The following is a 15,209-nucleotide window of genomic DNA, read 5'->3' as shown; positions in this document are numbered from 1 at the left end:
CCCACGCTGGGGACACCAGAAATGGCCATTTAACACATTGCGCTCCATGTGTAGAACCGAACTCCGGTCTTCGGCGCGATTTGTTTAAATGCTTTTAACCACTCAGGCTACCCCACGCCTCTTGATCACTGGATTGTCTGGTCCAGGACTTGATTATTTACAGATGCTTTCTGTAACAGAACAAATCCATGTGTGTTATTGTGGAAATACGGAACATCCTGGCACTTCTATACAGAATGCGCATTAAGTGTACCCATGCAAACTGTATTCTAAAGTTAGTAGAGTGAGCGAATCGGCCCCTACCACACCCAGCAATATCCGCAGCCATATGGGCGGGCGGTCTCAGAATAATCTGGGAGTCTGGAATTCAGATAATCCAGTAATCACCAGCATGAGCATCGATTCAAGCTGAATTGGGAACTGATGATATAGGTCAAATCCAAAGTCAGCAAGCCTGGACCACCAGATCCCGGTTAGTAGTCTCTTTACTTAATAAGCATGTGGGTTACTGAAGGCACATTCCTAACCTTGACCTTCATGGGTATATTCCCAACTAGATATTGGGGCTACCAGCATTTATTCTCTTCACTTATAAAGACTTATTGGTTAGTTACTTAAAAGACTCACTATAAATGTCACCAGAACAAGTTTTGTATTTTGTGTTATCCTCCTCCATCAGGATCGAAGTGGATAGCATCACCTACAGTAACCAGGGGATGAGGTTTGTCAGTGGCAGCAAGGATGGCACTGCCAGGATCGTATGCTATAAGAGACAGGAGTGGAAGGTTCTGGTGCTTAACATGGCTAAGTTAAAGATGCTAGAAGGTCAGTACCAATAATAATTACACAGATCTTTTTCATACAATACTTCCCATAGGGTATTTGTATTGTCCGGTGTTCGGGGTAAGATGTGGTGCCTCCTCGGGTGTCTCTGTACATTTTAAGACATAGTTGTATGTTGTATGGAAGCGTAGAAAGGTATTGTGTATCCTTGTATTCAGTGATGATGGAATCTGTAAGGTATTGTGTATCCTTGTATTCGGTGATGATGGAATCTGTAAGGTATTGTGTATCGCTGTATTCAGTGATGATGGAATCTGTGGGCGTATTGTGTATCCTTGTATTCAGTAGATGATGGAATCTGTAAGGTATTGTGTATCCTTCTATTCAGTGATGATTGTGGAATCAGAAATGTATTGTGTATCCTTGTATTCAGTGATGATGGAATATGTAAGGTATTGTGTATCCTTGTATTTGGTGATGATGGAATCAGAAAGGTATTGTGTATCCTTGTATTCAGTGATGATGGAATCTGTAAGGTATTGTGTATCCTTGTATTGGGTGATGATGGAGTCAGAAAGGTATTGTGTATCCTTGTATTCGGTGATGATGGAATCTGTAAGGTATTGTGTATCCTTGTATTCAGTGATGATGTAATCAGAAAGGTATTGTGTATCCTTGTAATCAGTGATGATGGAATCAGAAAGGTATTGTGTATCCTTGTATTCAGTGATGATGGAATCAGAAAGGTATTGTGTATCCTTGTATTCGGTGATGATGGAATCAGAAAGGTATTGTGTATCCTTGTATTCAGGGATGATGGAATCTGTAAGGTATTGTGTATCCTTGTATTCAGTGATGATGGAATCAGAAAGGTATTGTGTATCCGGAAGTATTCAGTAATGATGGTGGAACTCAGAAAGGTATTGTGTATCCTTGTATTCAGTGATGATGGTATCTGTAAGGTATTGTGTATCCTTGTATTCAGTGATGATTGTGGAATCAGAAAGGTATTGTGTATCCTTGTATTCAGTGATGATTGTGGGAATCAGAAAGGTATTGTGTATCCTTGTATTCAGTGATGATGGAATCTGTAAGGTATTGTGTATCCTTGTATTCAGTGTTGATGGAGTCAGAAAGGTATTGTGTATCCTTGTATTCAGTGATGATGGAATCTGTAAGGTATTGTGTATCCTTGTATTCAGTGTTGATGGAGTCAGAAAGGTATTGTGTACTTAAAATGAAGCATAATGTTTTGAAAACTCTATGATAGGTGATCATTTGCCATTTTAGAGAATGTATATGATGGTTTCCATTTAGACCTTTAATTATAGACATAGTAGCAGGTATTGATAGGCCCAGTATTCCAGTTTGGATTACAAAGTGTCACAGCATCCTGTGCTCTTTGCACTACAGCGGTGATAAATTATTTGTATGTCAGATATCAGTGACATAGTTACTAACTGGTCATCTTATCTAGATGGTCTGGATCATTGCTTATAACAGGAATCAGTGGATTTTGTGAATATTCACCTCTCTATGTTGCTTTATCTCACAGCAAATCTGCCCCCTGCCAGTGTAGATCCACCTCCAACTGACGAAGACAGTAAGAAGGACAAGCACCGTGTGACCATGGTGGCGGATGATGGACGTATGAGCATGTCAGACAGCTGTCAGTGATTATTCTCTAAAAGTGTGGGCCTCCCATACAGGCAGACTTGTACATGTCTTGAAGTGAGCGATCTCTTTACAGTAATAGCAAGTAGTAGTGTTGGATCCGTTGATTGAATAATGAGTCAGTTGATCATTGTAGAAACTCAAGAGATCATGGATGTTCCAAAGGATGAATCTATATGGAATGTTTTGTGAAACACAGTCTAACTGCAAGTAAATGGTCATAACTCTCATGAGGGATAACCTAGTGGTTTAAACTGTTCGCTTTGTCACCTCAAGAACTGGGTTCGATTCCCACATGGGCACAATGTGTGAAGCCCATTTCTGGTGTTCCAAGTCGCGATATTGTTGAATATTGCTAAAAGCGGCGTTTTAAAACTAAACTCACTCACAAACAAAAGTACCAGTTATAAATGCAACCTAAAAAATCAAAACATAATTAAAACACAGTTATCACTTATTCATGACATATTATATACATTGCTGATTATGAAAACATATAAACAAAATTATAAGCATACAATCGCAAATCAAAAGTGCAAATTTTAACTTACCTTTACCTCATGGTAATGTGCATATTACCTTTGCTCATCTGATACAAAGATTGGAAACGGATCGATAAGCATCCTTGTTGAATGCTATCATGAAACTGGTGACGGTTTCTATCTCGTCCGAAAGCAGAAGCTACTTTAATCCCGCCACATGTGACAACGAGAACATGTCACTTTATCCTTTATCGCAAATCGAAGCTGGACGGTATATCGAGCATTTCTGTTTCTTTTCTTACTGTTTCTTTGTGATTTGCTACGTAAGGTTTTCCTATTGTATCCTCCTACCATGATATAACTAAAAGCTACTCACCGCTGGCTGCTTTTTTTTCTCACTGCACGGTCTTTGCTGTGTGTTGTTTTGCTTTGTTTTGCCTCGTGTTGTTTATCCAGCTTCGCCGCAGAATTAGGTCTCTTGGTCAGCCTCGGGTTGTTTTTTGTCCTTGCTTGACCATTGTATGTATCTTGTTCTCTTCTTTGTGTCATATTTGTGTGTTTTTCTTCAGAGGTTTTTCACAATGCAAGATTTTTAGAGCATGCCTCCTTGACCCAAACTGAGATTGCGCCCCATCTTTTTTCGCCTAACTTCGGCCACTTTGTCAGCCTAGCTACCAGGACTCACCAACCTTTACCAATCCAGGAGGACGTTGGTTTGTGGAGCCTTTTTTAGAGGGCGTAGGCAGGGGACGCCCCTAACGACTTCCAACGCCAGTCTCCGCCACAACTAAAAGGACTTGGGCAAGACAAGCAAACCCAAGTTCAAGCACCGCTGATGTTTATAAGTCACACTCCCCAGCCCCAGCCCATATCCAATATACCTGTAGGCATGGAGACTCGGGTCTTCTGACCCAACTGGACAATCCTAGGAGACCCCTTTGTCACTAATGTTCTCATGACAGGGCTACAAGTTGCCAGTAGCCATGTTGCCGCCTTTGACCACCTCGCCTCTGGTCTCACTTAATATTCCATCGCTCAACACCAGCACCTGTTGACTAACATTCAGGCGTTGTTTGACAAGAAGGCCATATAGAACAAGTACTAGAGCCCAGCAACTCTCCCATCTTCTTAGTACCCAAAAGAATTCTCAGAAGATGAGGATGATACACAATATGGCTGTGTTCAACAAACTTTACCTTCCGAGCGGAGCCACATTTTCGGATGGTATCTCTGATCCAGTTATTTAACCAAACTGTCCCCAAGGATTGGTTGGCCAGTCTGATCTTCAAGACGATACCTACATGTTCCTCTGCTACCACTTAAACCTCACCGAAGTTCCTGAGGTTCATTTTCGACGGTCACCATGCCGCTTTGGCATCTCTATGGCCCTGCGGGCTTTTCACTCAATTACAGCACCGATTTCCCGGCATCTTCATCTTCGGGATAGACGTACTTCTCTCATGAGTCACAAGGTGCCGAGCTGCTACGCAGACAGATGGACTTTACACTCAAGCTTTTGCACCAACTCGGGCTGGATCGCCAACCTCGGTAGAAGTCCCACCTAGAGCTGTCCTAACAGTTGATTTTCATAGCTGGGTTTGTTCCTGACAGATCAAGACCTTCTGCGGGTTCCACCGACAGATGGCAAAGAATCCTTTGCTCGGCTGGGTTTGTCACACCCGCTTACACTCAGGGAATGGCTTCAACGGTTCCTCTTGCCTTTCATCCTCTTAGATCTACTCCTCAGGTCAGCTGTTTCGCTGCCCCTTCATCTTCATCCCTTTCTTCAGTGGTGGACAATCGAAGTCCGAACGCCCGCGGCGCGTGTCTCTTTTACCAAATTCACACACCACCGCTTAACTGTTTGTGGACTTCTTTGCAGGGGTGGGGCGCCACCTGGACTCAGACAGCCGCAGGGCTGTGGTCAACCGCATTGGCAGCACTGGATTCATTCGCCACGGGTTCCAAGCTCTTGGTGGCATTGGACAACTTGACGGTGGTCTGGTTGATCCGCCAGCCAGGACCAACCAGCTCAGGTCTTCTCTTGAATCAGACGCTTCATTTGTTTCACATTTTGGACGACAATAACATCCAGATTAGAGCTCGTCACATTCCGGTTGCAGGAACGCCTTGGCAGACGCTTGTCCGGGACTGGAGACAAGCCATCCCTTAACAGAGTGGATGCTTCATCTGGAAGCATTCGATCTGGTTTGTCACCTCCATCACAGACCGTTAGTGGACCTCTTTGCAACGAAAGCACAACCATCAACTTCTGGTCTACGGTCTCCTCTTCCGGATCCTGTCGCTTGGCAGTGGATCGCTTCTGTCCCTCTCATGGAGGGTCTAGACGCCACGCCGCTTTCCTCCTTCAGTTTTTCTTCCCAAAATCGTAGCTAAGCTCAAGGAGACCAAGCAGATGACTATGGTCGCGCCTTTGGTGGTCGGGCGAGAACCTGGTTCCTAAACTACGACCGGCCGAAGGAGATCCTTAACCGCTACCACAGTGGCCGCTGACTCTTCTACAGCATCCTCACAGCTTCGTTGCACCCAGATCCGACAGGTTTCATCTATGCGCTTTGGGTCATCTTCAGAAAGCTCTGAAATCCATGGGTTATTCGGGCTGGTGTGGCTACGATCATCACGCCTGCTCATAGAGTGTCCAACCACAGCTTGTAACGATGACAAATGGTCTGCATTCGAGAAGTTTTATGCTGACGCTTCTAAGAACTGTTAAAGCTTCTCCTCAATTTATTGGCGGAATTCCTCCTCTACCTACGCAACACTCATCATCTGAAAGGTGGTACGATTTCTACTTATTTGGCAGCCCTTAATTCAGTGCTGGCCGCCAAGTCTGATAGGAAGGTCTCCAAGATCCTGGAATTACTGGCCATGCTGAAAGAAGTCGGGGTTCCGCCCCAGCTTGGGATCTTAATGTGGTTTTACAACACCTTCGGTGGACGCCCTTATGAGCCTTTGTCTGTGGCCTCCTTCTCGAGGACTTGTCCAGGAAAACAACTTTCTTTGGCACTTGCTACCGCGGCCAGAGTTAGTGAGCTTCACGCCATAGATGTCACCAGGATTAGGTTTGAACAGACTCGCCACGGTTCTGTTCCCTTTGGGTCTTCTGGGGCTTCATTGCCAAGAACCTGTTGCCTGGTCAGCTGGATCGTAAGTTTGTCATCCCTCCTTTGTCTTCTATAGTGGGCAGTGATGACTCGGCGAACTGGCGCGTTGTGTCCCGGCCAGGGCTCTTAAAGAGTACATCAAGCAGTCAGGAGTACCAGGAAACGCCTTTTATTCCATTTTTCTTCAAGGCCGAAGGGTGAGGTCAACAGAAATACCATCCCTTTGTGGCTTCGCCGACTATCCTCGCAGCCACTTACGACTCGGCTGGTTTGCTCTCACCCAACCGCCAACAACCTGCACGAGATCTGGGCCTTAGCGTCCACCATGGCTCTGCACAGAAACTGCTCGGTCCCCACTATTATGGAAGGTTGCTTTTGGAGGTCTGTCACAGCCTTCGCCAGCCATTATCTCCGGGATCTGGCAGTCCAGGATGTACAGGGGCTTCAGTCCTTTGGCCCGCTCGTGGTAGCTCAGCAACTGACGCTGCCCTCTTCTCACTAGGTGCTTATTCTTTTGTCTAATCATCTTAGTGATAGTTTTACGGTTAACCCACGTTCTCTTGTGTTGTGTTTTCCTTATCAGGGGTTCTACCGGTGGTTTACTGTTCTTGTTTCAACGATTCCAGTTCAACAACAAGACAGTTTCCACGTCCCCGGTTGTGCTGTTTTGGTCTGATAGTTTTGGCTGGTCTTCGCCGGTGTCTGACCCTCCTACCTTTATGTGTCGGATCAAAATGTACATTACCATGAGGTAAGGTAAGTTAAAAATCGATTAAAATCTAAATATTTTAGATATTTAAATACTTACCTTACCTCATGGCGTCTTACGCCCTCCCTACGATGGATCATCTCCTCCCTGCTCTGGACTCCGTTCGGACTTCAGGATTCGGATAAAGTGACGCGGTTCTCGCTGTCACATGACGGATTGGGGCGGCTTCCACGCCAGGCTTAAATCAACACGCCACCAGTTTCATGATAGCATTCAACAAGGATATTTATCGATCACGTTTCCAATCTTTGTATCAGATGAGCAAAGGTAATATTTAGATTTTAATAATATTTTGTACTTGGGTTTACTTCCCTAGAAACGAAGCAGCCGGGATACCGAACCCAGTCAGAGCGGTTGGGTGTGCACTCAAGTGTAATGGCTGGTTCATTTGCAGATTCCCTCACGGCTCATTGTGTGTGTCAGAGTTTCTACCAGTTGAATTGGAAAATGTACTGGTAGAATCTCCGATTCAACCAGTAGAGACTCCGATTACAATCTCTACTAGTAGGATCAGGATTTCTACCAGTAGAGACTCCGATCGCAGTCTCTACTAGTAGAGAGTCCGATCGCAATCTCTACTGGTATAATCGGAGTCAACTTTATAAGTTGAATTTGCATATTTGATGATTTGTTTAGGTCAGTCCATACCTAAAGGTATCAGAATCTGCAAAGTTGTGTTTTACGTTGCATGTGACCTTTAAGTTGTACCACTTAGTATTTATTTCTGGACTGACTATCTATGATGGATCAGAGAAACAAAAGACAGCTTGAAAAATATACAAAATTCAAGTAATTAGTAACTTAAAGAATGGTATTCCATGAAATCTTCAAGAAATTGTTGCTTGCCCTGACAGAGTCACCAAGATGAAGTGTTTGTGCTGGAGCCAAGTCCTATTGATGCCCGCATCCTCCTCAGTGCTGGCCATGATGGCAACATCGTTATCTGGAACTTGCAGACAGGGAATAAGATCAAAACATTCTTTAACATGGTAAGTCTTCCATCATCACGGAAAATGCAAATATCAGGTGTGCAGAAAAGCTGTGTCTGTTTTTGTGAACTGTTTGGCAAGTTGATCTTGGCTGTTTAATTTTCCACAAACGTACCCTTCAATTCAGGACAAGTAGATTTTGACAAAAGGGTTGGCTGAACTGAGTATTTTCGATACATCCATGTATACACAGTATATACACAGTGTCTCATGCCCATTTGAAACCCAAGTACAGTCCAAGTGATCATGTTGCGGGTTTGTTGACAGATTGAAGGTCAAGGGCATGGTGCAGTTTTTGACTGTAAGTTTGCACCAGACGGTCTGAGTTTTGCAGCTGTTGACTCTCATGGACATCTGCTTATGTTTGGATTTGGATCAAATGAGAAATACCAGAAGGTAAGCAGCTCCAGTCAAAAGACACATGCCTACAAACACAGCTGTAATCTGTATCTTTAAAATTATGATTTGTGCACTTGCTTGAAAGAGACAGTGTTATTTTTGTGTGACAATATGACCATGATGACATTGTGTGGGTTCACACACGATACTATGTCCTTGTTCTGCAATGACTTTGCATACGTTTTTTTCCCTCTTCAGGTACCGAAAGAAGTATTTTTTCACACAGATTACCGTCCGCTGATCCGTGATGCCAATAACTATGTGCTTGACGAACAAACACAGCAGCCTCCCCACCTGATGCCACCTCCGTTCCTAGTGGACATTGATGGTAATCCCTACCGCCCCATCACCCAGCGCCTCGTCCCCGGCAGAGAGAACTGTAAGGATGAAATGCTGATTCCAGAGGTGGCTGTCAATGAGGAGGGTGAGTAGAGGCTGGAGACAGTAGTAGATGAGATGGCGTCTTCCTTGATTATCCAGTCTGTTATAACATAATAATCCCAATTATACAGCACAGGCAGTTATAGCAGTAATCCTAGTTACACAGCACAGGCAGGAACGACAGTAATCCTCGCTATACAGCACAGGCAGTAATCCTCGTTGCACAGGCAATAATGACAGTAATACTTGCTATGCAGCACAGGCAGTAATGACAGTAATTCTCGCTATACAGCAAAGGCAGTAATGGCAGTAATCCTAGTTACAAAGCACAGGCAGTAATGGCAGTAATCCTTGCTATACAGCAAAGGCAGTAATGGCAGTAATCCTCGCTATACAGTAATGGCAGTAATCCTAGTTACAAAGCACAGGCAATAATGACATTAATCCTTGCTATACAGCAAAGGCAGTAATGGCAGTAATCCTAGTTACTCAGCACAGGCAGGAACGACAGTAATCCTCACTATACAGCACAGGCAATAATGACAGTAATCCTCGCTATACTGCAGGCAGTAATCTTAGTTACACAGCACAGGCAGTAATGACTAATCCTCGCTATACAGCACAGGCAGTAATGGCAGTAATCCTTGCTATACAGCACAGGCAGTAATCCCAGTTACACAGCACAGGTAGTAATCCTAGTTATAAAGCACATGCAGTAATCCCAGTTATACAGCACAGGCAATAATGGCAGTAATCCCAGTTATACAGCACAAACAGTAATCCTAGTTACATAACACAGGCAGTAATCCTAGTTACAAAGCACAGGCAGTAATCCTAGTAGTTATACAGCAAAGGCAGTAATGACAGTAATCCTAGTTACAAAGCACAGGCAATAATGGCAGTAATCTCAGTTCCACAGCACATGCAGTAATCCTAATTACAAAGCACAGGCAGTAATCCTAGTTACGAAGCACAGGCAATAATGACAGTAATCCCAGTTATACAGCACAGGCAGTAATCCTAGTTATACAGCAGATGCAGTAATGGCAGTAATCCCAGTTATACAGCACAGGCAATAATGGCAGTAATCCCAGTTATACAGCACAGGCAGTAATCCTAGTTACACAGCACAGGCAGTAATCCTATTACAGCAAAGGCAGTAATGACAGTAATCCTAGTTACAAAGCACAGGCAATAATGGCAGTAATCTCAGTTCCACAGCACATGCAGTAATCCTAATTACAAAGCACAGGCAGTAATCCTAGTTACGAAGCACAGGCAATAATGACAGTAATCCCAGTTATACAGCACAGGCAGTAATCCTAGTTATACAGCAGATGCAGTAATGGCAGTAATCCCAGTTATACAGCACAGGCAGTAATGACAGAAATCCCAGTTACACAGCACAGGCAATAATGGCAGTAATCCCAGTTACACAGCTCAGGTAGTAATCCTAGTAATACAGCACAGTCAATAATGGCAGTAATCCCAGTTATACAGCACAGGCAGTAATCCTACTTACGAAGCACAGGCAATAATGGCAGTAATCCCAGTTACACAGCTCAGGCAGTAATCCTAGCTACACAGCAATGGCAGTAATCCCAGTTACACAGCACAGGCAGTAATCCTAGTTACAAAGCACAGGCAATAATGGCAGTAATCCCAGTTACACAGCTCAGGCAGTAATCCTAGTTACACAGCACAGACGGTAATGGCAGTAATCCCAGTTATACAGCACAGGCAGTAATCCTACTTATGAAGCACAGGCAATAATGGCAGTAATCACAGTTACACAGCACAGGCAGTAATCCTAGTTATACAGCACAGGCAATAACGGCAGTAATCCCAGTTATACAGCACAGGCAGTAATCCTAGTTACAAAGTACAGGCAATAATGGCAGTAATCCCAGTTACACAGCTCAGGCAGTAATCCTAGTTACATAGCACAGACGGTAATGGCAGTAATCCCAGTTATACAGCACAAACGATAATGGCAGTAATCCCAGTTATACAGCACAAACGGTAATGGCAGTAATGCTAGCTATAGAGCACAGTCAGTGATGGACCTAATCCAAGTTATTTTTGAAAGGCTATCCTGTTGAAGATGTTGATGGCCTTTGCCATCCGTGCAGCAAATCACCAGCTTCAATGCATGAGGAATGCCTGCAGATGATGATCATCTTGTCGTTAGAATACCAGATTAGAACCAGGTGCATACTGTCTTGGGCCTGAAGAAGGTTCAGTAGATATCCTGAAGGGTTTGTGCGATTTACTAGTACGTCGGTGCATCAATAATATTTTCAGATGAGAATACACACTATTGATTCATGTTTATAACTGTTTCAAATATTATACATTTACAAGAGCAGTGGAATAACTTTATTGGCAAAAAGAGTCCTACCTACATTTTAATGATTATATCTAACATTACACTGTATCTGCCTTGTACAGTGTGTAGATGGCTGTATTTCTCTGTTTGTTAGGTGGAACCAACTTTGCTCACTGTATGTGGCTTACACTTGTGCTTGTCATACATCTGAGTGTTTGAGTGGGACGGTGAGGACTCCCTGAAAACAGCCTTAATGTCCTAATTTAAACCCTGGAGTGATGGGTGTTTAACAGTTTGAATTTGCAAACACACAGGTGCAAACACACAGGACTATTCAACTGAAATTTATGGTCTTTCACATTGGAAACGCCCGCTAATTGCAGTCGCACCCTCCTGTAAATTCTCATAGCAGCTGAACATGGTGTAGCATTGGTCTTCAGCAGCCCATGCTTGTCTTAAGAGGTGGCTAACTGGATCGGGTGGTCAGACTAGCTGGACATGTATGTCATCATATCTCGGTAGTGTAGATCAAACTTCCTGGTTTCAATCTGTTGATTGTCTGGTCCAGATTTGATTATTTACAGACTGCAGTCATATGGCAGGAATATTGCTGAGTTCAGCATAAGACAGCAAAGAAACAAACTATTAGAGTGTTTGGTGGGATGAGGTGTGATGATGTTGATACACTGTTGATGACATGATGGAATACATTATCTTCAAACTTACCGCAGCGGATCATCCGTCATGGCAGAATATGCTGTCATAACATCCTGTGTTCTCTTTTCAGTATATTTATATGTTCAATTTGTGACTAAATGATGGCAACTTAATGTTGCTTTGCTTTTGTTGTGATCAGGATCATCTGAGGTTATTGGTGATGGTGAACCATTAGGCCGCCCCATGCCCGAGCCAGCTGTTATAGAGAGAGTCCGTCCAAGCCTCGATGCCATGATACAGAGACTGCAGCTGGAGCAGGATCATCGGATTGCCCTGGAGGGAGGGGAACCCTGGCCTCACCCCCACCTGTAGGCTCACCTCACCCTTCGTGGTCCCTAGGTCCACCAGGAACAATCAGGGTGAGTCACATTGGCATGGAGCAGTATGTCGTCAGATGTGAGAGTATCACTTGTTTCTTATCAGAGCTGATATAAGACAGGGTCAGTTAGTTAATATGAAGGACATGATTACTGATAGAAATGTGTTTGAATGCCATGATGTTATTGGTTATGTGTTGGTTACGCAGGTCGTGGTTGGAATCCGCGTCGCAGTGGGGAGACGGAGGGAGGAGTGAGGCAGTCTCTGGCAATGTCTCACACCCAGAGCCACAAAGAGTGATATAGCAGCCTTGAAGAGAAGAGTTGTCGCCGAAAGCCACTCAGATCCAGAAGTCAAGGTGGTAAGGACTTGCACATGTTGAACTTTCCATGTTGTCCTATCATTCTAGTCCTTTTAGCATTCAGTCAAGTATTTAACTAAATGGCATTCCTGTTTTATAGAGGGTATTGCTTCATGTTTCGACAAATTTTGCAGGCATGTGGTTACCAGGTTGAGTAGTTATTAGGTGTTCAGACAAGCGTGTATGATACCAGGTGTTAATACCAGGTGTTGAGACAAGTATGTGGTGATACCAGGTGCTGATACCGTTGGGTGCTGAGACAAGTATGTGCTGGTGATACCAGGTGTTCAGTCAGTATGTGTGGTAATAATTATCGGGTGTTGGTAATACCCAGGTGCAAGCATATGTTGGTGATACCAGGTGCTTGCGACAAGTATGCGTTGGTGATACCAGGTGCTGAGACAAGCATGTGCTGGTAATACCAGGTGTCCAGGCACAGATGCTGCTGATACCAGGTGAGACCAGACAACCAGGTGTATGTGCTGAGTAATACCAGGTGTTGAGACAAGTATGTGTTGGTAATACCAGGTGTTGAGACAAGTATGTGTTGGTGATACCAGGTGTTGAGACAAGTATGTGTTGGTGATACCAGGTGTTGAGTCAAGTATATGTTGTTGATACCAGGTGAGACACCAGATACCAGGTGTTCAAGTACGTGTTGGTGATAGTGTTTATGGACAAGCATGTGTTGCGATACCACAGGTGTTATACGGGACGTGCATGCGCAGCGATAACCAGGTCGTTCACAAGTATGTGTTGGTGATACCAGGTGTTGAGACAAGTATGTGTTGGTGATACCAGGTGAATTGTTGGAGACAAGTATCAGCAAAGTTGGTGATACCAGGTGTTGAGACAAGTATGTGTTGGTGTTGAGACAAGTATGTTGGTGATACCAGGTGTTCAGACAAGTATGTGTTGGTGATTCCCGGTGTTGAGACAAGTACCAGGTGATACCCAGGTGCCGAGACAAGCATGTGTTGGTGATACTCCAGGTGTTCAGTCAAGTATGTGTTGGTAATACCAGGTGTTGAGACAAGTATGTGTTGGTGATACCAGGTGTTGAGACAAGTATGTGTTGGTGATACCAGGTGTTCAGTCAAGTATGTGTTGGTGATACCAGGTGTTGAGACAAGTATGTGTTGGTGATACCAGGTGTTGAGACAAGTATGTGTTGGTGATACCAGGTGTTGAGTCAAGTATGTGTTGGTGATACCAGGTGTTGAGACAAGTATGTGTTGGTGATACCAGGTGTTCAGTTCAGCCAGTATGTGTTGGTGTTCAGTCAATTGGGTATGTGTTGGTGATACCAGGCGTTCAGCCTGGCATAAGGCAGGATAGTTCAGACAAGCATGTGTTGGTGATACCAGGTGTTCAGTCAAGTATGTTGGTGATACCAGGTGTCTGAGACAAGTATGTGTTGTGATACCAGGTGTTCAGACAAGTGTGTTGGTGATACCTGGGTGTTCAGTCAAGTATGTGTTGGTGATACCAGGTGTTCCAGCCCGCGCATGTTGGTGTTCAGGTGTTGAGACAAGTATGTGTTTGGGTGAGACAAGTATATGTTGGTGATACCAGGTGTTCAGTCAAGTATGTGCCGGTGTTCCAGTGCGTTCAAGTATGTGCTACGTTGGTGTTCTTGGGTGCTGGAGACAAGCATGTGTTGGTGATGATGTTCGGTCCAGGTGTTCTGGGTGGACAAGCATGTGTTGGTGTTCCAGGGTGTTGAGACAAGTATGTGTTGGTGATACCAGGTGTTCAGCCTCATGTGTCCAGTTTGCGTTGGTGTTGTTGGGTGATACCAGGTGGACAGTCCAGTTTGTAAGTATGTGTTGGTGATACCAGGTGTTGAGACAAGTATGTGTTGGTGATACCAGGTGTTCAGTCAAGTATGATACCGTTGAGATACCAGGTGTTGAGATACCCAGGTGTTCAGTCAAGTGTGTGTTGCGATACCAGGTGTTCAGTCAAGTATGTGTTGGTGATGACCAGGTGTGACGCTGAGACAAGTATGTGCGCTGGTGATACCGGGTTGTTCAGACAAGTATGTGTTGGTGATACCGGGTGTTCAGTCAAGTATGTGCTTGGTGATACAAGGTGTTCAGTCATATGTGCTGGTGTTACTGGGTGTTCAGTCATATGTGCTGTTGGTGATACCAGGTGTTCAGTCAAGTATGTGTTGGTGATACCAGGTGTTCAGTCAAGTATGTGGTGATTACCCAGGTGTTGAGACAAGTATGTGCTGGTGATACCAGGTAGGTGCTGGTGATAAGTAGCAGTGTTGGTGATGCCGTGATATTGTTCAGTCAAAGCTATGATAATGTGCGTTTGGTGATACCAGGTGTTCAGTCAAGTATGTTACCAGGTAAGACAAGCATGTGTTGGTGATACCAGGCGTTCAGTCAAGTATGTACAGATACCAGGTGTTCAGACAAGTATGTGTTGGTGATGCTGCAGCGTTCCAGGCTTGTGTGTATCAGGGTGTTCCTAGGTGTTGAGGCAAGTTAAACTTTGACATTACATGTTTCTTTAGACCCGATGGAGTAGAGAGACTCTGCTGATGAAGAGTTTAAGAAATTTGTCATGAGAGGAAAAAGGATCCAAAGCTGTACAATCTTCCAAACAAGGCTCATAATTGAAGCTACTCCATCTTGATGCCAATACCTAAGCATCAGCATTTGAACTTGTGAGTGACTTGGAAACAGCCAGATCTTGTGTTAATGAGATACATGTTTACTCTGCGACAAACGCAGCTGTACAGGTGACAACGCCGGAGAATGAGAAACAGCCAGAAGATTGGTGAGCATTAATGGAAGAGGAAGAGGGAGATTAGGACACTGCCCCCTTGAACTTGTCTCTCTCCATCATTTTTATCGAATCTTTTG

At 44.2% G+C, this 15,209-nt stretch overlaps 1 protein-coding gene across 1 annotated transcript in view; it reads left to right on the top strand.

Annotated features, from left to right (window-relative positions):
- The window catches only part of LOC124288841 (bromodomain and WD repeat-containing protein 3-like), a 71,942-nt gene that overhangs the window by 56,105 nt on the left and 628 nt on the right, over positions 1 to 15,209 (top strand). The window lies entirely within an intron of this gene.

This window comes from Haliotis rubra, unplaced genomic scaffold (assembly GCF_003918875.1).
Source record: "Haliotis rubra isolate DU_JTF1 unplaced genomic scaffold, ASM391887v1 Scf427, whole genome shotgun sequence".
Lineage (NCBI taxonomy): Eukaryota > Metazoa > Mollusca > Gastropoda > Lepetellida > Haliotidae > Haliotis > Haliotis rubra.
This window is presented reverse-complemented; position numbering and strand designations above follow the sequence as displayed.